Consider the following 26,514-nt stretch of genomic DNA (forward strand, 5'->3'; position numbering starts at 1 on the left):
AGATGTCATCGCCTTTCACCTTGACCCTGCTACGGCCTCTGCTACCGGATTCTCTGCTCTGGTTCTCACCCTTCCCTGCTAACCCTCACACCCCTGCCAGGCTCATCTTCATAATAAGCAGACATAGTCATGCCATCCACCTGCTTCCGGCCCTCAGATGGTTGCCCACAGCCTAGAACAGTTGTTTTTAATTGTTTAAATACTTTTTTTTTTAGCAGTGGGACTCCCCCCACCCCAAAATGAAATTTACATTAGCACTCAAGTATATGGACAGGTACAAGATGAATTGCTCTAACTAAAGTAAGAGTGAGGGGCTGCAGCCCCCTTGGGCTACCACAGTTTCCAGATCTAGTGTACCCATTGTCTTACACATAGTTAATTTAGTGCTAATCTCTAGTGGCCATGGTCTAGTAAACTGTTTTTCTTTTCTTTTTTTCCCCTTCCTTTTCTTTCGAATGTTCAGTGAGCACGTACAGGTAGTGCTCCCGGCTCAGAGCACTGAATGGACAAAGCCTCCATTTCAGAGTGTTAGAGTCAGAGAACAAGTATATGACATGTTAGGCGATGGTAAATCTTGAATACAAATAGAGGGAAACAAGGAAAGAGATTTGTGGGAGCGGTCTGTTTCATACAGTTAGGTCAGGGAAGGCCTCTTTAGTAAGGTGATACTGGGCAGAGACCTGAAGGAAGCGAGGCGGCAAGCCCTGCAGGCACCTGGGGGGATTAAGTTCCAGCAAGGGCAGGGGGCTGTGGAGGAGGGTACCTGGCGTGTTGCTGGGGCAGCAAGGAGGCGGGTGTGGCTGGACTGGGATCAGCCAGGGAGAGAGAGATGAGAGTGGGGCCTCAGGGTGGGATGCTGCTGTGACAGATGTGTAGAGCCCTGTGGGATATTTTCCTCTGAGATGGGGGATCTTTGGAAGGTTTTAAGCAGAAGAGGGACAGGAACAGATTGAAGGGGAGCAAAGAGGAAGCAGGAAGACCAGATAGGAGGCTACTGTGAGAATCCAGGTGAGGGTGTGAAGGTGATGGGAAGTGGCCCCATTTTTCACAGTTTGAGGGTAGAGCTAATAATATTTGCTGATGCATTGGATGTGGGACATACGGCATGAGAGAAAAAGAGGAGACAAAAACAAAATAAAACAAAACAAAACAAACTCTCAGGAAATTAGCCTGAGCAAAGCAAGGAGTGGAGCTGCCGGGGGGAGAACAGGTTGGTTGGTGATGCGGAGGGAGGAGATCAGGGAATGGCTTGGGCATGTTAGGTTTGAGAAGAGCTATTGCCTGTTTGGGTGGATATATGCATTTGGAGTTCAGGACAGAGGTCCAGTCTGGGAGTGATCTACAGTTAGATTGATTTAAACCATAATACTGGATGCTATCTCCAAGGGAATGTAGAGGGGAAGGAGAGAGGTTCATGAACTGGGCTCTGGGCATCCCAGCATTCAGAGGTTTGAGATTCAGAGGAAGCAGTAAAAGAGACAGAAGAAGCAGTGGGTAGTGAGGTGAGACAGAACCAGGAAAGCATGGACTCCCTGAGTCCATGTGAAGGAAGGGCTCAAGGAGGAGTGGCATCAGCCAGGAAAAAATGGATGAGTGGTGCAGGGACTGAGCAATGATCACTGGATTTAGCAACATGGATACCTGGAGACCTTGACAAGAGAGGTTGGAAGGGAGGTGGGGGAGAACGTCTGACTGGAGCTGCTCAAGGGCAAATAATACCTCTCATTCATTTCTGTATCCCCCACGCCCCTCCTCAACTCGGGGTCCAGCACAGCACCTGGCACACAGCAGGCAATAAGATCTAGTGATGGATGAGCCATTTCCCCCCATAAAGTCACTAATCTTTCATATGTCCTTGTTCATGGACCCTAACAATTTCACAGAAAAGACCTAGTCTTTTCATATGTGTCTGTATCTGGACCAGGTGAAGGGGTTAGAGAAAAGTAAGAACGAAAATCAAATAGAAATACATCTCTTCTTTTCAAAGTCTCAGCAAGGGCTGCCCTTGTTTACACAGGACTCCATGTGCTCCCTACATAATTAGGCTGGTGAAAGGAAGTCAGTGTCTTTGCTCACTTACATCTGGGAAAATGTTTAGTTTTAACAACAACAGTTATGATGATTAGGATAAAATACATTTTAGAAGGAACTATCATATGCCTCACCTCACTGTTCCTCTTTACCAATCACCTCACAATATTTGCCAGTGCTGCTGGCTTCAGAGTCCTCTAAAGGAAACTTGGATGTAAATAGCAAGGCAAGTTGTCTTAGATCAGAGGTCTGCAAACTGTGGTCAGTACCTGTTCTTGTAAATAAAGTTTTATTGGAACACAGCCATGCCCATGTGTTAACATATTGTCTCCAGCTGCTTTTATGCTGCACAGGAGAGTTGAGTAGTTGCATCAGAGGCTGTGCAAAGTTGAAAACATTTACTATTTAGGCCTTTGCAGTAAAAGTTGGCCAATCCCTGTCTTAGACAAGCTAAACCAGAGGCCCTCAAAACAAAGTGCTCAAGCAATCCACTGGAACTTCGGAAGAAAATATCTGAACATCTCTCTCTCTCCCTCTTCCTCTTTTTAATTTCAAGGGGGCATTAGAGTGTCTTAATGTTTAGTACATGGATTAAGAATGAATTGTGGATATAATTTATAAATAAAGATGAAAATGCTGAGAATGCATGGCCAAAACCCATTTACTCTTAGGGACAGATGATGAAAAATGTTTGACAGTCAAGCAGGGGATATGAGAGGGGGCTTGACATATAGTAGATACTCAGAATGATTTGGAATAATATTAGTGAACATTTACTGAACCTCTAGCCTGTTCCAGAGCAGTGCTGAGGGCTTTATATGCATTATCTCATATAATTCATGCAACTCTCTGATGAGTTCAGTATTATAACCTGGTCCCATTTTACAGATAAAGAGACTGAGGCTGAAAGAGATTAAGTGTCTCATGGGCACAGTGAGAAAACAGTAGCTTTAGGAGCTGAATCAGAATCTCCGACATCAAAGGCTAAGGTCCGAACTTGTGGATGTGGTGCAGGTTCAATGGTGCCAGCTTGTGTAAATATATTTAGGTATAGGCTGATCATTAACCAAAGAGCATAGACAGGGAAAACACTGATCTTGCTGTTCAAGTTTCATTACCATGGTTCTAAAAATGCATTTTGGTTAAAAAAAAAATGCACCCTGCACCCTGCACCTTACACTCTCACATGTCTGAGTGTGGAGCTACCAAAATAGGAATGTGGCCATAGGGTAGATAATCAAAGCCTGAAATCAGACACGGGTCTCCTCACAGGAACCTCATGGAACATACAAACTGTTTATCCTAAAGACTGAAGAAGCATCATGGTACAGTGGCTAGAACATTAGCTGAGCAATCAGGCAGAACTGGATCTTGCTTGATAGGAGCCAGCAGTATTTCCCTGATCAGCAACTTTAATCTCTCGAAGCATCAGGTTTCTTATTTGTTAAGTGAGAATAATAATGCATGCTTCACGAGTTTGCAGGCCTGTAGGAGCACTTAATAACTAGAAGCTGGGGTGGTTAGTCATGGCTATGCTTCATTTTGTTTTTGTTTTCAGTAATTTGTATTGTCCTAATATTTTCGTAACAATTCAGATAAAAATAAGTAAGACGAATAGAAAATCTGAATACACCTATTATTAAAGAAATTGAATCAATATTTAATGACTTTCCAAAACAGAAAGCACCAGGCCCAGATGAGCTCATGGGTAAATTCCAAACATTTAAGTAAGAAATTCTACCAGTTCTCTACAATCTCTTCCAGAAGATAGAAGCAGAAGGAATACTTCCTGACTCATTCTATGAGGACAGAGTTACCCTAATGCCAAAACCAGACAAAGACATCATAAGAAAAACAAAACAAAACAAAACACAGTACAATTTTCTCATGAATATAGACGTAAAAATCCCCACCATAATATTAGTAAATTGAATCTAACAATGTATAAAAAGAATTATACACCACAAATAAAAGGGATTTACCCCAGGTATGCAAGGCCAGTTAAACATTCAAAAACCAGTGAAGGTAGTAACACATCACATCAACAGGCTGAAGAGGAAAAAAAATCACACGATCAGGTCAATACATACAGAAAAGCATTTGACAAAATCAACACAAACTCATGATAAAAACGCTCAGCAAACTAGGAATAGGGAGGAAATTTCTTAACTTGAAGAACACCTACAAAAATCCTACAACTAACACCACACTTAATGATGAGAAACTTGCTTTTCTGTTAAGATCGGGAACAAGATAAGGAAGGCCTAGCTAATGCAAGAAGACAAGAAAAGGAAATAAAAAGCATACAGATTGGGAAGAAGTAAGACTGTCTTTGTTTGCAGATGGCATTATTGTCTCTGTAGAAAATCCAAAAGAACTGACACCAAAACCCTGAAACTAATCAGCATCAAGCTTTCAAGACACAAGGTTACTGTTCAAAAGTCAGTCTGCTTTCTTATACACTAGCAGGAAACAGGTGGAATCTGAAATTAAAAACACATTACCATTTACATTTGCACCCCTGAAAATAAAATACTTTGGTACAAATGGAAAAAAATGTATAAGAGTTATATGAGGAGAACTACACAACTGATGAAAGATATTAAAGAAAAACTAAATAAATGGAGAACGATTCCATATTCATGGATAGGAAGACTCAACATTGTCAAGATGTCAGTTCTTCCCAATTTGATCAACAGATTCAACACAATCCCTATCAAAATACCAGCAAGTTATTTTGCCAATATTGGCCAACTGATTCTAAAGTGGAGGAGCAAAAGACCTAGAATAGCCAACTCAGTATTGAAGGAGAATGACAAAGTTGGAGGACGTTAAGTTTACCTTAAAGCTACAGCAATTGAGACAGTGTGGTATTGGTGAAAGAAGAGTCAAATGGATCAACAGAACAGACTAGAGATCCCGGAAATAGGCATAAATATAGTCAACTGACCTCTGACAAAGGAGAAAAGGAATACGATGGAGCAAAGATAGTCTTTTCTCAAATGATGCTGGAACAAGCGGACATCCACGTGCAAAAAAATAAATCTAGACAAAGAGTTTGCACCCTTCACAAAAGCTAACTCAAAATAGACCACAGACCTACATATAAAATGCAAAACTATAAAACTCCTAGACGATAGCACAGGAGAACATCTAGGTGACCTTGGGTTTGGTGATGACTCTTTAGATACAACTCCAAAGGTACAATCCATGAAAGAAAAAACTGATAAAGTGAACTTCATTAAAATGAAACACTTCTGTTTTGTGAAATATAATGTCAAAAGAAGGAGTAAGACAAGAAACACACTGGGAGAAAATCATTGTGAAAGACACACCTGATAGAGGATGGGTATCCAAAATATTACAATGAATTCTTAAAACTCAACAATAGGAAAATAAACAACCCAATTTAAAACTGGGCCAAAGACCGGAACAGATTATTTCTCAAAAAATGTATATATAGATGGGAGGTTAGCATATGAAAAGATGTTCAACATATGTTATTGGGAAATTGCAAATGAGACAAAAGATACCGCTATGCATCTATTAGAATGGCCAATATTCAGAACACTGACAACACCAAACACTAGTGAGGATGTGGAGCAACAGGAGCTCTCATACATTGCTGATGGGGATGCAAGATGGTACAGCCACTTCGGAGGACAGTTTAGAGTTTTCCTACAAAACTAAATATACTTTACTATAAAATTCAGCAATTGTGCTCTGTGCTATTTATCAAAATGACTAAAAAACTTATGTCTGTCCACACAAAAACCTGCACAAGGATGTTTATGGCAGCTTTATTTGTAATTGCCAAAATTTCACAGCAACCAAGATATCCTTCAGTAAGTGAATGGGTAAATTGTTGTATATGTAGACAATGGATTGTTATTCAGGGTTTCAAAAAAAAAAAAAAAAAAGAGCTATCAAGCCATGAAAAGAAATGGAAGAAACTTAAATGTATATTACTAAATGAAAGAAGCTAACCTGAGAAGGCTAAATACTGTATGATTCCTACCATATGACATTCTGCAAAAGGCAAAACTTTGGAGATGATAAAAAGATGAGTGGTTGCCAGGAGTTGGGGGAAGGGAGGCAAAACACGGTAGATTTATAGGACAGTGAATTTGTTCTGTTTGATGTTATAATTGTCATTACATTGTCATAACATGTCATTATACATTTGTCACAACCTATAGATGTACAATATTGAGCGAATCCTAATGTAAGCTATGGACATTGAATGATAAAGATGTGTCAATGTAAGGTCATTTATTGTAACAAATGTACCACTGTGGTGGGAGATGCAGTCAGTATATGGGAACTCTATACGTTCTGCTCAATTTTGCTGTGAATCTAAAACTGCTCTAAAAATAAAGTTTATTAATCAGAAAAAGGAGAAATCAAGGAAGTAAACAAATAAACCTCCACACTTAATACTCATTAAGATAGCTTCTATCAAACCCAGAAAATAACTAGTATTGACAAGAGTGTAGAGAAACTGGAACTCCTTGTGCATTGCCGGTGGAAGTGTTAAATGGTGCAGGCACTGTGGGAAATGGTAAGGTAGTTCCTCAAAAACCTAAAAATTGAATTACCATATGATTCAGTAATTCCATTTTTGTGTATGAACCCCAAAGAATCAACTGACATACAATTCCACTGATATGGGTACCAGACTCATCATATTCAGAGACAGAAAGTAGTATGGGGGTTGCCAGGGGCTGTGGAAATGGCAAAAGGGGGAGTTACTGTTTAACAGGTGCATAGTTTCAGTTTGGAAGATGAAAAGAGTTCTATAGATGGATGGCTGATAGCTGCACAACCATGTGAATGTACTTGATACTGTAGAACTGTGCTCTTAAAAATGGCTAAAATGGTGAATTTTCTCTTAGGCATATTTTACCACAATTCAAAAAGTTTTAAAAATAAGTAAGACTCTTACTATCTCATTCTAAGGTATGACAGATTGAGCTTATGTCATATTCTAGACAAGCCAATCTATACATTTCTTTGAAATGAAAAACAATCCTTTAAAAATGCATGAAAAAAAAAGCAGAGTTCTTTACTTCTTGGCCCATGACTTGAAAAGTGACAGAATAGAAGTTAATGGCGTCACACCTGAGGCAGTGCCCAGTAATCTAAGCGGGTCCAGTTTAACTGGCCAGCCAGTTTTCATGCTGCACCACAAGGAACTGGCCTGGTGCCGTATGACTCTTGGTACCAGAAAGAGAAAATCAGTGTGGGTTTTCCACAGAAAGCCTGCTCGTCATGAGTACTGGCGTACACCATTTGACTTTCACGTGTTTGGCCCATGGGAAAGTAAAGACCGAGATAGAACTGCCCACAGTTTGGGGCCGAATTGTCCATGCTCATCCCCAAATTCTTTAACCTGATGGAATAAAGCAGCCCCAAGAAAAAGTGCACTGGCTTAGAAAACAGTAATAGCAACAGAACATCAACGCTGCAGAGAACCTTCCCTTTTTTCAAAATTCCTCCTCATACAGTTTCACAATATCTCCAGAAACAGCCACCACCACCAACGAGGTGACATTTGCAACAGTGATGATGATGATAACAACGCAGTTACCAGGCTGGAGGGCCTTTTCTGTGCCAGAGACCGAAAGAGGGACTCTACATGTAGAAGACTTAATTTCATTGCCCCAATCTCTTTCCAAGCAAACGTTCTTTTCTCACTTTTAAAAATGAAAACACCGGGTCTCAGAGAAATGAGGTGGTGTGGCCTAGGTAAGTGGCAAAGCTAGGATTTGAATCCAGCTCTAACTGCAAAAACTATATTCTCTCTTCTATATCATACTGCCTTAAGTAATAACCTCATGTCTTGTGTGAATTACTATCATCTTGCCAAGATGCATGCCTGTAGTTGGCTAAGCTGGTGATAGCCTCAGTCTCTAGGCTGCTGGTTGTGGCTCAGAGGGGAGGCGCTCTGGGTAACAGAGTGGAGACAGGAACCTGTGGGACTGCTTGCCCTGAGCGCCCCCCCCACCCCTCCCAGCCATCTGCAAAAACTTGTAATAATAATTGCATCTATTCATCGAGCAACTGCTGTAACAGGTACCATCGAGGTGGTTTTGCATGCTTTATCTCTAATCTTTATAGCAATTCCATAAGCTGGTATGTTACCCTCATTTTACAGATGAGGCTGGGAACAGTAAATGACATGCCAAAGCAAGACAGCTAGTCAGGGGGGAGTTTTCCTCTTCATATTGTACTGCCTCATGGCCGGAGCCCAGACCCAGTTTCCACGTCAGAGAAAAGCTGAGGGTGGTGAGGTTATCAATTAGGTGACTATTCATGAGGTGAGCAATCTGGGAAAATCAACCACTGGAGGGTGGGGTGGGACAAGGAGGGTAGAGAGACCCTTACCACCTCAGAAATTCAAAAGAAATTGCCTAAAGTCGTAAGAGCTATGAAAAAATATTTGGGTTTTGTTCCTGGAATAAACAGCTTTGAATCTATACTTGAACGCACTGAGAGGATTGATTCACCCGCATCTGATGTATATTATTAAGCACACAGGTCTCATTCATTGCCTCTGAAACAGCCCCGTGGAGCCTGATTCTCCAGCCATTAGCTTTGGTGAAAGATTCTCTTCAGACCATGTATTTACATGGCAGGTGATGTTATGGGAAGGATTTTTTTAAACCAAACTCTCACAGGAGAGTGGCATAGTTACATGAAATTTTTAAATACGTTTCCCAGCTCTAGCGCCCCTACCCCTACACATCCTTCCCTCCCCTTCCTATTCTGGAAGTTCAGCTCTTACACACAGAGCTCTAATGATCCGATAATGCATTTGAGTTAATACACCCTGGCTCTTGAACTCCAGGGCAATGCTCTGAACCCCACCTATTAATCTGACTCTGAGAAGGGTTCACAGTAGAGCTGTTACAATCATCCCTTCCACTGGGGAGAAGGGGAGAGTTCAAGACTAAGAACAGCTGCACATCTAAATAACACACAGCCTCTTCCTATCTGTCGGGAAGACGAGGCCACACGTGGGTGTGCTCCTTGCTCACGTGGTGTCCTTGATGCCCGCCAGGTCCGTGGATGGTCCTTAATAATTAATCCTGGGCCTGCTTGGCCAGAAAGTGCTTCCTAAATAACCTTCTGTCAATAGTGGTTTGAATTAAGACCAAGTTGTAAATGCAGCAGTTTTCAGTTGATTGCCTTTGGGTACCTCGCCCCGCCCTGTGTCCACCTCGGCAGCCGGGCCCCGGGGAGACTATACAAAGGGAGGGACCCCATCCAGGTTGCCATGGGCTGAATTCTGCCCTCCTCCCCAAACTTTGTGTTGAAGTCTTAACCCCCAATACCTCAGACTGCGACTGTTTGGAGATCTGGTTTTAAAGAGGTAGAATGAGGTCACAGGAGTGGGCCTTAACCCAACAGGACTGGTGTCCTTTTAAGAAGAGAAGACTGGGATACAGGCACAGAGGAAAGGCCATGTGAGGACACTAGAAGACGGCCATTTACAAGCCAAGTAGGAGGCCTGAGGAGAAACCCACCCTGCAACACTTCGATCTCAGACTTCCAGCCTCCAGTACCGGAAGAAAGCACATTTCTGAGGTGCAGGCCACCCGTCTGTGGTGCTTTGTTATGCAGCCCTAGCTGACTGTGAACAAGGGTACTCATCTGCAAAGAGCAGTGTTTCGGTGTAGGCGGTGGGGGTGGGGGGAAATAACCATTATTTAGCAACGTCTACAGGCAGAACACTCCCCTCCACCCCGAGATCTCATTTAATCCACATGACAGCTGGAGACGCTCATACCTCCCTAAGAGCAAGCTCTCTCTACAAAGGCTTTGTGTCCACTTACTTTTTCAATCATTGAAAAATTTTCAATTATAAGAAAACTGTGAATCTCACCAGTTGTGGGACATTTGGGAAACACTGAACTGGAGACTAAGAACTGAAAAGAGAAAGCGGTGAGCCCAAGTCCAGGAATCAGAATCTGGTCAGAGCTGTGCAACTTCTCGGGGAAAAGACGTCTCTCCCACAAACCCAGAAGGCTGGATTCTCCTTTCAGGGTTAGTAAACACACTGAATCTTGTGCAAAGACCCTGCAGGGAATCAAGAGCTCTGGCTTATGACCACTAGAGCAGAGGGTTTCAGTGGAGTCCTGGTAGAGAAGAGATGATGCAGTAGAGAGAAGGGAGAAGAGATGATGCAGTAGAGAGAAGGGAGAAGAGAAGAGGGAGGGAGAGGAGAGAGGGATGGGGGAGAGGAGGACAGAGGAGGAAAGAAGGAAGGAAAGGAGGTGGAGGAGAGAGGAGAATGATGGGAAGAGAGAAAGGAAAATAAAAGAGAAGGGAGGGGAGCAGAAACAGAGTAAGGATGGAAAAGAGGAAAAGGAGAGGAGGGGAGGATGCGGGAGGAGAGGAGGGAGAAGGCAAGAGGGGACGATGTGGGACTGGGCCCTGCCTACCACTGGTCCAGCTGGGCGACCGCAGAAGGCTGCGTGTGGCAGCTGACAAATCCAAGCCCTAACCCCAGAAAGGTAGGCCCAGATATGGGGGCATTTTAGCACATGCATTACCTGCAAACATGCAAAATAAATATTGAAACCTCTCACAGGATGGTGAGGAAGAATGTCCTAAAGAGTTCCTAGTGCTCAGGGAAATTATTAGTGTGAAATCCACAGGTATTAAAACAGATGTAACTGGCACAGTTCCTTAGGTGGGATTTCTTTTTTTGTTGGGTTTTAGGGAATGTAAAAATACGTGTAAGGGCTTCTGTATATTTCCTCCTGATCTTGATCCCTTGAATCCTCTGGCTACTTTCTCAAACTGAGCACCTGTGAGGGGATGGAAAAATGAGCAGTTGATACATGAGGTGAATCTCAACGGAGGATCAGTTTTACTTATTAGCGAATCATTTAAAACATGCTTAATGTGAATGTAAATGTGGATATTTACATGGTGCAAAATTTTGTCTATGCATAGCGTGTTATCTTGGGCAAGTTACTTTAACTCTTTTAGTCTCAATTCCCACATCTGTGAGAAGAATCCATAAAGAGCAGGTGGGAAGTGATGTAACATATGTAAACTCCCAGAACTTAGCAGGTGCTGGACAAACAGGAGGTCCCTTCCCTTCCTCCACCCGCAGTTAGCCTTCCTGAGAGTTTCCACAGCTTTCCTCTTCTCCACTATCTCACAAATATTTTCTCTTAATCATATGTCTATATTTCTGTTTACTGGAATTACAGTGTGTGCTTTTTAAGAGCAGGGACGGTATCATCTTCCTTTCCGGTTCCCAGACCTTGGCACCATGCCAGCACAGAGTAGGTGCTCGTTAAACAGGGACAAATGAATCCGTCAAACATTTCTTTTTCAAATGCTCCTGTGATGCCTGTGGCAGCTCTCGCAATATGAATGAGCTCCCTTCTGCCTCCCAGAATAAGAGCCCCTTGACGTCCAAAGGTAGGTCTTACCCATCCTTTTATACCCTGGTTAAGTAGTGCCTGAGAAGAAGTTGTAGGGCCTCAATCAATATTTGCCAAATGGATTTTACTTTGATTTGAGATAGAACCAAAGCTAATATTGACTGGGTTCCACCAGTGGCATGAAAAATAAAAGAAGGAGGCTCCACAGTGTAACACCAGAAATTGCTTAGTCCTACAGGCTCGGCCGAGTCCAGACTTGTCCAGGCAGACTCAGCTGATGAGCCCGTCCCTGGTGTCTGATCCCAGAGCACAGTGGGATCTCCAGGCCACGGAGGGGCAGAGGAAATGCCTCAGCGGGCAGTCGGTCACTGAGAGCAGTGGAGGCCGGCTTCCCGGCACCTCACAGCATTTAGGTGGAGATGATTTCCAGGCTACTGAAATGGTGTCCCCCTCAGCAGCCTTCTAGAGTCTTCAGTCCTGGCAACACTGGTCTCTCCCTTCTCTGTGCTCTTGCTATTGCTTGAGAGAAAAAAAAAATCCTGCAGTTTTCCCCCATCACAGGGTGGCTCGCTGTTTGTGTGTTTGTCTTACTTGGCGGTTGCCACCGGGGCAGTTAAAAAGATGATCGGGCTTTCCTGTTAAACTGGCACAAGCTCTCATTTCTGCCTCTCGCCAGCTAGCAGTTAAATTGCCCTAGGCACTGACTTTACCTCTGGGGCCTCAGCTTTCTCAGATGTAAAATGGGCACAAGAATCCCTGCTTTCCTGAGACACACAGTGGAAAGTGCTTAGCACCAGGCCTGGCACAGAGCAGGTGCTCCATAAATGGCAACCTTCCCTCTTTTTCCTCTACTTGCCCTCTTTGGAAGGAAGAGCCAAGTCTGACTTTTTTTTTTAAGACTCTCAAAGACCTTATACAGAGCCTGATAAAGGGTAGATGCTCAGCATTTATTTTTATAATGAATGAGGGTCAGATTTTATACAACATTTTCCCCCATGCCTCCCCACCAAATGTCATGAAGACCCTACCTCAGACTGGCCCTCCTAACAGAAATGCAGCCTGTGGTAGAGTGAGTGTGGAAGGAATCACATAAAAATGCAAATAATTCAAATAGGTGGTGCAGTTCAAGGAGAATGTTTTTTTTTTTTTCTTGTTGCAAAGCAGGTTTAATTATAATTACAGTTTAAAAAAAAGATTTCCAGTAGAGAATCTGCATCTGAGTGTTTCAGGCATTTAAAAAAAAAAGTTTTGGAGAAGAATCCAGGAATGATGGTTACTTTCTCTATACAGACAGAGTGGCAAATCACCTCTCTCGGCCATCAGCTCTGAGTTCCTTGCTTGTGAGCACTTTCTCAAAAAGGAGGGGAGTCTGGGTTGTTGCAGAAGGTACCAGAAGCCAAACAAGCTCCTCCCAGCTCTGCTCCTTCTCCATACCTCCCAGTTTCCAGGACCCTGCCAGAGCAGTGAGAGGACTGGAAGTCTAGGACAGCCTGCTACCACCATCACCAATGCCAACCCTTCCCTTCAGGAAGTGAGGGCTGAGAAAAAGACCTCAGAACGATGGGCGCCTTTCCTCTTGGTCCACACTGTACCTGGGCCCCTGAGGGCTAATGCCCTGCCCAGGACCTCACAGCTGTAAGCAGCAGGGCAGGGGTGGTGGACTGGGAACAGGGATGCAGCCTCCCAGTGAAACATGGCTGCCCACCAGCAGTGTTTAAGGCTGTGGGGTCTTTCCTGGATCTAGTCTCCTGTGTTGTGCGTTCCCCTGGCCCCAGGGTGCTGTCTGCTGCGGTGTGCAGAGCACTGGACTGGGGATCAAGACACAGGGGTCTGAGGACTGGCAGGCCCGGCCTCCACCTGCTGTGTGACCCTAGTCAAGTCACTGTGCCCTTTCACCCTCAGTCTCCCTTTCTGTAAGTGAAGGGTTGGGCTGGATGCCACTGCGTGAAATTCCCCACAGATGAATTTATCTGATCCAGTGAATGCCCATTTGCCCCTAGAAGGGACCCTGTGCGAGGCTCGGGACCCAGACGGTTACCTTGTTGGTTCTCAAGTAACCCTGGGAGGTGGGCTCCCCTCTCCCTACCTTGTAAGAAAACGAAAGCTCATAGAGGTCAGGGGCATCAGCCTGTCCAAGATCACACAGCTAGAAGACAGTAAGCAAGCTGGGTTTCAGGAAGGGAGTGAAGAATGGGAGCATTCGGAGCCCGGGGCAGGCTGGCCGGTGAGGCATCCTGCGGGGGACATGTGTGGTGGACAGCAGGGAACATGCCGCAGGCCTGGGCTGAGTGGACAGAACCCCGATGTGAGCCCCATAGGCCTGGCCTTGAGTCCAGGCTCTGATGCCCTTTTGCTGTGTGACACTTGGAGACATCACTGTGTGTCTGAGCCTCAGTTTTCTTCTTCCTTAAAATGGGGATAACAACCTCTCGCCGGCCCATCTCATAGGCCTATCGAGAAGATCAAATGAGAAAACGGGTCTGAAAGCAGCTGCTTACAATTCTCAGGAGCCAGTGCCTCATCACTTACTGGTTCTGTGTCCCCTGAGCCTCAGATTCTCTGCCTGCGACATTGGGACCCTCAGCCCTGCCTCCCAGGGTTGTGGTGGGGGTCGTGTCGATGTCTGAGGGTCAGACCTGCCCGGTGCTCCCTGTGACAGGATAGTTGTTGTCAGGAACACACACTGCAGGGGTCGGCCTACAGGCAGGGAACTGCACTCCACGTTGCCTGAGGGACGTTTCCAGGCAGACATGTCCTGCAGGCAGGGCCTCTGCCACACCTGTTACAGGCTTCTCCCCGACCTGGCCCCTCAGCAGACAGAGGCTCTGGAGGCTGGAGAGCTCCTTTTCTCTTCTCCTCAGGACCTGGGGATGTGTGTCTCTGCTCTGACAGGGCTGGCTCATGGCCTGCCTTACCCACATTTCTAGAACCTTCCAATCGCCCTTCCTGGGGCAGCCCCCGGGTCCCAGGAAGGCAGGCACTTTCTCTACCCCAGGCCAGGCTGTGTATGGATGGGGTGTGTTCAGCAGATGCTGTGCTCGGGGAGACGGGATTCAGTAAAAAGGAGAGAGGCCACGGCAACCGCAGGCCCTTCCAGTGCTTCTCTCCTGGGCCAACCAGCACCCCGGCCGGCACTGGCTCCTCTCCACGGCAAAGCTGTGAAGCACACGGGCTGGTTCTGTTCCCAACAGGGCACCAGTTTACCGAGGGCACGTCTGTGTCTCCCCGAGCGGTCTGGGGGTTGCTTCCACACAAAACAGCACAGGCATCTGAGAGGGGAGAAAAGTGGGGCCCTGGGCAGGGAGAGGGTGAAGGAGGGAGGGGACGGGGGGGTCAGGCAGCGGTGCCCAGCCCTGGTTGTTCATTAGACTCAGCTGGGCCCACCCCAGGCCAATGAGTCAGGACTTCTGAGCCTGGGCCTGGGCGTTGGCACTTTTCCACAGCCACACAGAACCCTCTGCCTGAAGGGCGCCTCAGTCACACTGAGTCCTCACAGGCACGTCACCACAGGAGCATTAGTCCTGGGCTGGGTTTGAACCAGGTCCCTCTGACCCCAGACTCCATACTATGCAGGCTCCCAGAGGCACACCCAGAAACCCAGGCTCAACACTGTCTGCACACCTGTACCACAAACGATGCCCACCGAACCCCTCCACTGCCCACAACCTCTGGTGGCTTCATTTTCCCAGTTGGCATTTCATTTTTACGTTCAGGGCATAAAGGGTCAACAGCTCCCCCCCAAGCAATTTCTCCTCTGAAGTAGTGAAATAGCTGAGCAATTTGGGAGCCATTTAAAATGCATAGTTTGGCTGGGGGACCCTGTGGGGGTGGGGGGAACTTGCCTTCCTTTTCTGCTAAACCCTGATGCAGAATGTAGCAGCCTTCCCATCAGGATTTTTTTTCCCCAGAGTCTTGTTAGTGGTTAGGCCAGAAGCCCTTCCACATGCACTGCGCTCCGTGTGGCGGGACAGGAGACAGACACGTTGTGGACCATGCAGGTGACCAGGAGCACAGGCTCCAGGCTCATAATGGCCCAGGTCAAACTTGGGCTCCAACCCTTCCCTGCTGCGTGACCTTGGTGAGGCCCTGAACCCTGGCCTCCTCTTCTGGGAAAGTTTACCATGATTAGGCAAGAGGGGGACTGCAAAGGCCCTGCACACTGTTCACTCAAAAAAAAAGTAGCTGTTATTATGAAACACTGAGATGACTATTATTTGACTGCTGCCCTAGTCTTTGTCTTCTGCAAAGCCAGGCCCTTCAGTGAGTACAGGAACCACCGGACAGCGAGGACGGCACTGGGCATTCTAGAGAACTCTTCTCTCTGGATGGCCTGGCCTCCAAAACACCATCTATGTAGATCAGGATAAGAAAACAAAATGTAAAAAGGGCTGATACCCAGGCCCTACCATCAGAAGTCCTGGCTCTGCTGGCCCGGGTCGGCACAGGCTGAGCATCCTAGGGTAGTCTAGTGAACAGCTGGGCTAAGAACCTCCACTTAATTCTTCCCTTCACTCTTCCCTTCTCAGCTTCCGCCTCCTCCCTGCTCAAATGGGTGATGGTACGGAGAAGACCATCCCCAGACTGCTTAGACAGACACGAACGTGCTCTTGGTAAAGTGAGGTTAGTCGGTGGGAACTGACTCAATCCATCTCCAGCCACATTCTTCCCTCCCGGAGGAACCACTGCCACCCCATTTTCTAGCCACATGTCCATGCATTTAATTGACAAGTACACCCTGAGCACCTACTTCATGTCAGGCACTGGGCAGGATGCCGGGAAGGTGGTGGGTGGGTGGTGGTACTGTCCTGCCCTCGAGGAGCTGCCATTCTGAGCAAGGGGCTGAGAGTGGGAACTTAAGAAGGAGCATGGTGTGGGGACAAAGAGAGGAAAGCATGGTCAGGATGAGAGCAGAGAAACAGGCAGTGGTCAGATACTCATGATACAAAAATACCCATGGAAAGGCAGAATTACATGGCCTTGGCCAGGAACATGGCTGCCAGAGCTGAAGTGCCAGGGTTCAGATTTTGCCTCGGCCACTTACAAGCTCTGTGACTTCAGGCTACGTACTTAATCTCTCTGTGCTCCAGAGTCCCCGTCTCCAAATTGGAGACAAAGCTAGTGCTTCTTACTTCCAAGGTTTTTTGTGAAGATTCAATTAGTTAGTTCATGCAAACCACTCAGCAGTGTCTGGAGCACATTAGGTAGTATATCAACATTTGCTATCATTATTATAATGGCTGTGGTTCAGCCTCCTCACCTACAAAGTAGGATAACACATCTAACTCAGAAAGCTTTTGTGAAGATTAAATGAGAAAGTAGAGGGGGGAATCCTTACGACACTACCTGATAACACGGTAAACAGGCAATTCAAGATCACCATCAACGTTTCCATAGTTAAGCATCATGTTTTCTGGGCAGAGAATACTCCACATCTTGGAGCCAACTCGCAAACAGCCAACGATCCAGAAGTGGGAGGGGCTTTCTCAGGGTTAGTGCCCTTCCACCCGGAATGCAAGCCCGGCGCTGGACAGCGCCCTCTGCAGGGTGGCTGGAAGAGGTGCCTTTCCAGGCTAAGAGTCTGTGATGCTGTCTCTAATCTCTAGCAATTCCTGCCCATCTTTAAACATGTTCACAAACCCGTCCTCGAGGCTTTGTCCCAGACAGTAATCCTTTCCTTCCTGTTTTCTTGCCATGGCAAAGAGACAGCAAATCCAGACATCTCCTGCCCCAGGAGCTGACAACGCTTATAAAGAGCATGTCATTCAAGGGCGTAAAGTGGTCCCCTCGGGTTGGCACCCCAGCCTTCTCCACCCTCCCAGCAGAAGGGACACCAGTGGCCCTGCTGCACCCACCAAAGGCCCAGGGAGGCTAGTGGGCAACTTCCCAGGCAGCCACCTCTGAAGACAAGGACTGAGAACTAGCTAGGACTCACAGGGTCTCCAGAAGCAAGCGGTCGCTCCTCTCCCCTCTCTCTCTGGGTGCAGTTCATTGGCGCCCTCTAAAAATAGCAGTGGTTATTCAGGGAAATACACCGTGCTCTGTCTCTGGGGATGCCAGCACAGGCCTCTTTCAAAAATAGAACCCCAATCAGGTACGATTCTTAACTCCTTGTCTCTTCCCACCAGTCCCAGAAAAAGTCCTTCAGATGGATCCAGAGACAGGCCAGCGGCCCCGCCCCAGATGCTAGGGATAGTCTGAGCTGGGGTTCTCACGAGCTTGTCTCCTTCCAAATCCCTTGTTTCCGCTTTAAAAAATCCATTTTCTCTTGATTGTAAAAGTAATATAGATTTATTCTAGGTATTATGGAAAACATTAAAAGGTAATCTCGCCATCCAGAAATAATCATTGACATTAGTCTGTTTTCCTCTCTCCTACATTCTCTGTGACTCTCACACACGCACTCACTCACACACACACATTTATTTATAGAACCGGTATAGTGCATCTTACGTCTTTTCCTCACTGAATGTCACATCAAAGGTATTTTCCTATATCACTAAGTATTCTCCAGCATGAGTTCTTAATGTGAGTATAATATGGAGGTTAAGTACACAGGTTCTGCTTCAGAAAGATCTGGGTTCAAGTCCCGACTCTGTCACTTACAGGTTTTATGGCTGTGGGCAGCTACTTGAACTCGGTACACCTCAGTTTTCACATTTACGAAATGGGGTAATAATAGTACCCATCTCAGTACTGTTAGGAAGGTAAAGGGTGGGATTTGCTTCGTAACTGCTCAGTAGATGCTTATAATAATAACCCCACCCCTGACAACAAGCTCTCTTGAACTATCATTGAGTTCATGATTCTGTGTTGATGGATATTTAGCTTGTTTCTAAAGCCCGTGTTCTCCCACCTCTCCTTCCATCTCGGGGAAGTTCTGGAGTTCATGGAGGGGCTATGATAGTGGCGTTCTGGTTACAAACCTTGCAGATGAGGAACAGATCAGCTGGTGGATCGTGGGTGGGGGATGTGGGGGGAGAGGAAAGCTAGCAAAGGCTTAATCATGTGATCTCCCCAGGAGCCCTGCTTCTTGACTCCCCCACCAAACCTCACAAACTCTGGGATGATGGGCAGCGCCGGGCTCCCTCCACACTCTCCCTCGCCTGGGTGAGTCAGGGCCCCACACCGCCAGCCTAAAGCGGTGCCTGGACAAGGGGTTGCTTGCTCTGATTCTCAGCCAGATTCCATCCTGATCACCTTTCTCCTCCAAATCCAGTGCCCTAGGAAGTTGAAATATCTTTTTTCCCCATTTGAATCCTTTCATTGTGCCTAGAAGTAATACCAGCTGGGCCCTGATAAAGAGAACAAGGCTCAGAAAGGTTAGGTGACTTCTTTGTGGTCACACAGCTAGTCATTAATCAAGCCTCAATGAGAAATTTGTTATGGGCTGAACTGTGTCCTCCTCAAACTCATATGTTGAAGCTCTAGCCTCCAGCAAACCCAGAATGTGACTGTATTCGGAGAGAGGGCCTTTAAAGAGGTAAAATGAGGTCATGTGGGTGGACCTTAATCCAATCTGACCGGAATAAGAAAGAAGGAGAGATTAGGACAACACAATCAGAGGGACAGCCAAATGAAGACACAGTGAGAAGGCAGCGATTCGTAAGCCAAGGAGAGAGACCTCAGAAGAAACCCAACCTGCTGGCACCTGGGTCATGGACCTCTAGCCTCTACAATTGTGAAAAAATAAACGTCTGTTGTTTAAAACACTCAGTCTGTGGTATTTTGTTACAGCAGCCCCAGCACATTAATACAAAGCTTAAAAACAAAACCCAAACTGAATAGTTTGTAAGGTTACAAAGTAATTTCACGTTTTTTGATTGTTTTGATTTTACCAGTGATCTTGGGAGGCAGAAAGAATATTTTAATCCCAGCATGGTTGGAAATGTAAAGTGCTTGGCCCGGTGCCTGGAAAGAGGAGATAAGTGGTTATTCTCACCTTCGAGCATTTGTACCTGCCGTGGATTCTAAGAGGAAGACTTATCAAGAGTGGGTGGAAGCCACAGGGAGAGAGGTTACAAATGCCATCTAAGGAAGGTCTGCCCAAGGCTGCAAGGGCCACCTCAGGAGGGAGGGCTCCCATCACAGGACACAGGACAGCAGAGGCAGGATGACTGGGTACCACCGGGTACCACACTGCAGAGCAGTGCTCCTCACCATGATTTTAGAGCAACAGCAGCAGCATCACCTGGGAGCCTATCAGAAATGCAAATTCTGATGCTTTACCCAGACCTAATGATTCAGAAACTGGGATGAGGCTCAGCAATCTATTTTTTTTTACAAGCCCTCCAGGTCATTCTGGTGCACAGTGAAATCTGAGAACTCATGGGCTACAGGAGACTTAGGAATAGACAGGCAGACTGGAAAGGATGAGATGGCCTTTAACAACCCTTCAGAGCCAAAGATACCAAGATTCAGGAGGACACTGACCTCTCCCTTTCCCCTTGTCTTTCAGAGGCCACGGCCACACAATTTCAGCTGACTTGTTTGACTTGTTTGAAGTTGGGAGAAAGCTGGCCAGACTCCCACGGCAGCTAGTGTCCCCTCAGGACATGCTATAGGAGCCCCATCAGTGCTGGAAATGGCTTTGGAGATTTAGTATCTGAACAAATCTGGTCCAGAGGGGGCAGGGGTCATCCAAGGTCACACATCAGAGTGATGCAGGCCAGGCCTTCTGGGTTTACTCTTCGTCACTGTGTGACCATGCTTGGGGTCCTAGAGGGATGTGGGCATCTGGCAAAACCACTGGAGGAAATTTTTATTTTCATCCCACTGCTCTCTGGCTCAGCTGGCACATGAATGCCTTGTAATTCCAGGCTGATCATTCTTGACAGAATGTTTCAAAGTCAAGGCCAGGCAGAAGAGGGCAAAGCTGTTGCTCCAGGCTCAAGCACAGCCTCTGAATTTTGTGCCTGTCAATGTAGTTTCTGTCCACATTGGAGGATTATCCTGCCTTGGAAATACCTCCACCCAGGGCATTACAAGTGACTCGTGCTCTGGTCGCCCCAGCACTCAGAGTCACCCAGGAGAGACGCTTGTCAGACCAGGTTTAATCAGTCCTGGTAGGAAGTATGCTTGAAGGACGGGCACTATTACGCTCCACATAGCTTTCTGACTTTATGGGAGAAGGCGATCCTGCAGAGGGTCTGTAGGAAGAAGCCGTCCTTCTAACTGCTTTGGCAGAACACATCACTAGGGCTCAAGGACACAAGTAACTCCAGAAACCGGACGTCAGATGACACACAGAAAATGATCTTGACGGGAAGACATCTGGGAAGTTTGGGCCTAGATACTTGCTAGCCTATAATCTTGTGGGTGGGGCTTCAAACTTGCATTTCGCACAGCAATGCTGATGCTGGTGGCCCAGAAACCACATTCTGAGAACCACAGGCAGAGTAACCTGCCTTGCTTTCCCCCTGGGGTTCTAGCACTGGCTCCTTTGGAAGACCCATGTGCCAGGACAGGTTTGCCATCTGCGTGGTGTGCAGGGGCCTTATCTCTAAATCTCGGGTTTCCTGTCTATAACATGAGACTAACAACTACTGCCTGTAGCTCAGAGCGATGAGGCTCAAAGGGAGAAACCAGCAAGGCAAGAGTTCTAGACACTGTGAAGACCATTCAAATGCAAGGGGAAGCAAACACTTTGGGGGGGGGAGCACCTACCATGAGTCAGAAGTCAGGATATTGACATGAATTAAGCAGAATTCCCACCCTTAGAGCACCCAGGGGTGCATGGGGAAGATAGATGAAGGAACCACTCATATAGCCGGTGCTGTAGCAGAGATCACGGTACGCTGAGAAGCAGGGATAAGGGACTAAGGGACAGGCATGTGGCTTGAGTTGGATTTTATCCTCAGGGCAAAGGGAAGCTTTTGTAGGGTTTAAAGGTGGAAAGCAGCCTGATCTTATTTGTTTTTTGGGAAGATTGTTGTGGGCTGGAGGACAGATCATCCACTGGGAGGGGCAAGGCCAGAAGCAGAGATGCAGGAAGACAGTGAGGAGGCTGCTGTGGGGGTGCAGGAGGGAGATCATGGAGAGAAGTGGACGCGTCTGGACCAGTCTGAGAGATTGGATGTGCAGACGAAGAAAGCAGCAGAATCAAGAGAGTGCCCAGGTTCCTGGTTCGCTGACTCAGGGTGGGGACTGGAGGAGTGGGTTGGGGTGGAGCTGATGAGCCTCTGCCTCCTGGCTGTGTCACGGCCATGAACAGACACCCTGTGCCAGGAGCCACTGCCACTCTGGCTGCCAGGTCTCCCCCACAGTGAGGAACTTTGCCTCGTCCTCCCTCCCCACACCCTGGCATTACTGTTCTCTGCTGCTCTGACATGCAGCTGTGTCCTTCCCTTCCACAGAGTCAGCACAGAAATGAACAACAGTAGCAATCAGTAAGCAATCATCTTTTCCCTTCTTTTCTTATACAATGCCTGGGTGTGCAGATAATGTTTGTGATTGTTGCAAAAATGATGGAATGAAAATTGGGGCTCCTGCCAAAGAAAAGGAAGGAAAAACCAATTTAAATAAACTCAAATGGTTCAGATCCAATTTGAGTCTTCCTAAACTGGGGCCTGCTAAGGTTCTCTGCCCTTCTGCCCTGCCTAGGGTGGGCAATGGCCTCGTGAGACCCTGCCAGGGCAGGACAGCACACAGCAGTGACTTCTGAAGGCTCTGGGAGTTGGTCCTACAGGGGGACTGTTCTAGCATCTGCTCTGAGCTCTGGGCATTAACAATGGGCAGCTCTCTGGACCTTTCACTCCCAGCTTAGCTCCCAGACAATGGAGACAGAGGACTAGAGGAAGACAGCAGACTGGAGGAGACCTGCAATGATAAGCTATCTCTATTGCTTTGTTCCAAGGAGAGCTGGCTGCATCCCTGACTCTGCTAAGGGCTTTACAAGCCTTTTGCTTTATTTAATCCTCCCTCACAACTGTCCTGGACAGTGGGTATGATTAATCCCATTTTACAGAGAAAGGAAATGGAGGGAAAAATTAATTATTGTCTCAGAGCTAGGAGACAACAAAACTGGGATTCTAGCCCTGACTGCTTGATTCAAAAGCCCATGATTGTGAAATGAGATAATCAAAAAGACAGATAATAATAAGTGTTGACGAGGGTGTAGAGAAATTGGGACTCTCACATATTGCTAGTGGGAACATAAAATGCTACAGGCACTTGGAAACAGTCTGGCAGCTCCTTAAATGGTTACATGTAGATTTACCATATGATCTAAGAATTCCTTACCTAGGTATACACCCAAGAGAAAGAAAAACGTAGATCCACAAAGAAATTTGTATATGAGTGCTCATAGCAGCATGATTCATAATAGTAAAAAAGTGAAAAGCAACCCAAATGTCTATTGACTGATGAATTGATAAATAAACTGTGGTATAGCCATACAATGGAATTCATTCAACAATAAAAAGAAATGAAGTACTTTTTGTGTGTGCACAAAGTACACACTAAAACATTATGCTGAGTGCAAGAAGCGAGTTACAAAAGAGCCCAGATTGGATGATTACATTTACATGAAACGTTTAGAACAGGAAAATCCACAGAGACAGAGAGTAGATGAGCGGTTGCTTAGGGCGGGGGGTTCAGGAGAAATCTGGAGTGACTGTAGTAGGTATGGGTATTTGGGGGAGGAGGCGGAGATAAAAATGTTCTAAAATTGATGTTGGTGATGGTTGCACAACTCTGTGCATATACTAAAAATTATTGAATCATATACTTTAAATGGGTGAATTGTCTAAACAAGGATATTATTTTTTTAAAGCCCATAACTAAATATTTAAGAAGGATGAAAAAGAAAAGAACCATGATCCTTCTGAGTAAGAGCATCTAGAATTATTATTATTTTTTTCATTCATTCAACAAACCTTAAGCCCCTATTTTAAGTTAGGCACATATATCTGGGAACATGTGTCTAGAAGCTCCTGGTCTGGGTGGAAGAGATAGGATGTGGGCACCGATAATCACGATTCATGGAAGAAGAAGCCAAGGGAATTTAAACGGGAGGATCCTATTTCACACCCACTGGGTTGGCAAAAATTAAAAAGTCTGACATTATCACACTGGCAAAGATGCACAGCCCCAAATGTTCTGATACACTGTCTGAGGCAGAGTAAATAGATATAACTTGGAAACAAGTTTGGCACTGTTTAGTAGAACTAAAGATACACATGCCCTTTGACCCAGCCATTCAAGTAGAACTAAGGATGCACATGCCCTGTGACTCAGACATTCCATGTGCCCTGAGGGTATCACCTGGATAAACTCCTGCACATGGCTCAGCAGGACATGAACAAGTAGGTCCATTGCAGCAAAATTTATACCAGAAGACTGGGGATAGTCACGTCCATCAATGAGAGAAATAGCATAATAAACTCTGCTATAGTCACCCAGTGGGCTATACACAGTAGGTAAATTCAAACCAAATAAATGTATACAAAGTTTAAAAATATACCAAACAATACTACATTACTTATTCCTACATACATATGTAGTAAAAGTCTAAAAACAGGTGTGGGAATGAGCAGTTCTAAATTCTGGATACTCGCTGCTTCTCAGGAAGGAGAGGAATGAGAATGGGGTGCACACTGGGGTCTTCAACTGTATCTCTACTATTTCTTTTTAGAACTGATTTGCAAAATCTTTTATTTTTTTAAGTGAAACTTTTATTGAGGTAATTGCAGATTCACAAGCAGTTGTAAGAAACAGTACAGAGATCCCTTATATATGTTGCCCAGTTTCCACAATGGTAACATTTTGCAAAGGCACTAACGTACTGTCACAGCCAGGAGACTGATATTGATACAATCCACCAGTCTCATTCAGATTTCCCCAGTGTTACTTGTATTCATGTGTGTGTGTGCAGAGGGGTGTATCCACCATCACAGTCAGGACACTAAGAGAGCTCCTTCGCTGCAAGGATCTCTGTGTTGCTCCTCCACAAGCCCCGCCCCTCCCCTCCGACACCTCGCCCTGTTCCTAAACCCTGTCAACCACCAGCCTGACCTCCACTTTCAAATTTCGGTCACTTTGAAAATGTTCTATCAATGGGATCATATAGTATGTAATGATTTGGGATTGGCTTTTTTTTTTTTTTTTTGGCACAGCGTGATTCCCTAGAAACCCAACCAAGTCGCTGCAGGTGTCACTAGCCCCTTCCTTTCCACAACGTGTTTCACCCTTCACTTTGTGAAGGACGTCTGGACTCATCCCAGTGTATGGCTATGACAATGCCTATAGTGTTTTTGTTTGTTTTTTAATTTAAAAAATTTTTTGTATCATTTTATTTATATTTTTTTAATTAAAGTATAATTGATTTACAATGTGTTAGTTCCTGGTGTCCAGCACAGTGATTCATATATATATATATATTTTTTTTTTCATATTCTTTTTCATTATAGGCCATTACAAGGTACTGGATATAGTTCCCTGTGCTATACAGTAGGACCTTGTAGTTTATCTATTTTCTATATAGTAATATCCCTGTAATGTTTAATTCTTCAATTGGGAGGTAGTTATTTGGATTTTCACTATACTATTTATTCTACTTTTTGATGCAAAGAATATTTGAAAGAAGGGAAGAGAGGAAGAAAGAGATACTACTAATGCTGGCCCAGCCTTGTGCAGAAGAGAGGGCAGCCCAGAGGGCAGGGCTCAGGGGGACGACTGGGGCCAAGGCTCTGGGTCCCCCGCAGACCTAGTGTTCAGAAAGTGGGACCTGGACACCTACATGCTCTGAGGTCCTAAGCCTCACATGGACACAAGGAAGCCTGTCCACGTCCTTCACTCTCTGGGCCAAGTGTCTAGAGAAATCCCCTCTCTGGTCACAGAGCCCCTTCCCTGGCCCTAGTGAGCAGCTGGGCTGCCCCCACATGAGAAAATCACACAAAGAGCAGAAGAAGCGGTGGTAGTGCTCAAGGGAGACAGAATGAAGTCCGGTATCTCCTGGAGGCCCTTGAGAAAAATCCAGAATTGCAGCAAAGTGGCTGCCTGAACAGTGAACAGTGTTGGACTAGAGAAAGCCAGCTGGAAGGAACAGGAAACGCTGGGAACTTTCCTCTCACTTGAGGTTAAAGCTGTTTGGGGATTCTCTTTCAGTGGGTGGATAATGAGGCCCTGATCCTATCTGTTACTGCCAGGTGCAGGGAGACAGGTGTAGCCCTGGCTTCCTGATACCGCCTACACCCCTGCCCAGGGAGCTTGTACCTGCTTCCGAAATCCCTGTAAACACCAGTTATGACTTTCTTAGTCTTGGGCAGAAGGTGGGGCAGTGACAGATTCATGCAGCAAACATCCCCAGGGGGCTGTCAGGTGCTCAGGCACCCTGCCCTCAGGAGGCCCCAGCTAGGACACCCAGAAATGACCCCTGTCCCCAGAGAACTCCAACATGCTGAGAAGCCCACTGGGGCTCTGTGGCTGCTCACCATGGGGGAGAGGCTGGATCAAGACTCCTGCCTAGGTCAGAGCGAGCTGCCACAGAGCTCCCCTTCCAGGTGGGCCTGGGTGAGTGAGGAGGGCTCTGACAGGCTCAAAGTATCCAAAGGGCTCCCCAGTCCATGGAAAGAACATGTGCAAAGGCCCAGGGGCTACAAAGTACTCTGATTACAGCTACTACCACTGCTGCTAATAATAATATCACAACTCACACTGACTGAGGACTCTCCAGGCCAGGTGCTGTGCCAACAGCTTTATGTGTAACATCTCACTTGATCCTAACAACCAACACAACAAATTACTACCGTGTCAGTTTTACACTTGGCGTTACAGAGGCACAGGTGACACACCTTGGAAGGAGGAGAGTCGGGATTTGAACCCAGAATGCGAGTTCCTTGCTGTTTATGATAAACTCTTCTGAGAAAAGGGACACTCCAGGGCCCTCTAGGATGAGAAGTCTGGGATTCGTCTGGAGGACAAGGGGAAGCCAGAGCGAATCACTAAGGAGAAAGGGTTACAAGCAGACCTCTGTTTTGGGGATGCTATCTGGGAGGCCTCCCTAAGCTTCCTCCTCTACACCTCTGAAGGCTCAACTCCTTGCTTTTATTGCTTGTGTGGTGAGCCTTTCCCCTATTTTGCA

The 26,514-nt window shown here is 46.1% G+C and overlaps 1 protein-coding gene across 11 annotated transcripts in view; it reads right to left on the bottom strand.

Annotated features, from left to right (window-relative positions):
- The window catches only part of TENM4 (teneurin transmembrane protein 4), a 743,689-nt gene that overhangs the window by 457,068 nt on the left and 260,107 nt on the right, over positions 1-26,514 (bottom strand). The window contains exon 1 of one of the 11 annotated variants that reach the window (XM_074372749.1): positions 17,368-17,531. The exons of the other annotated variants lie outside the window; for them this stretch is intronic. The gene's annotated coding sequence lies outside the window, so the exon portion shown is untranslated. Of the gene's footprint in view, positions 1-17,367; positions 17,532-26,514 lie in introns of those variants that run through there. 11 annotated transcript variants of the gene reach the window in all.

Source organism: Camelus bactrianus, chromosome 10 (assembly GCF_048773025.1).
Source record: "Camelus bactrianus isolate YW-2024 breed Bactrian camel chromosome 10, ASM4877302v1, whole genome shotgun sequence".
Classification (NCBI taxonomy): Eukaryota; Metazoa; Chordata; class Mammalia; order Artiodactyla; family Camelidae; genus Camelus; species Camelus bactrianus.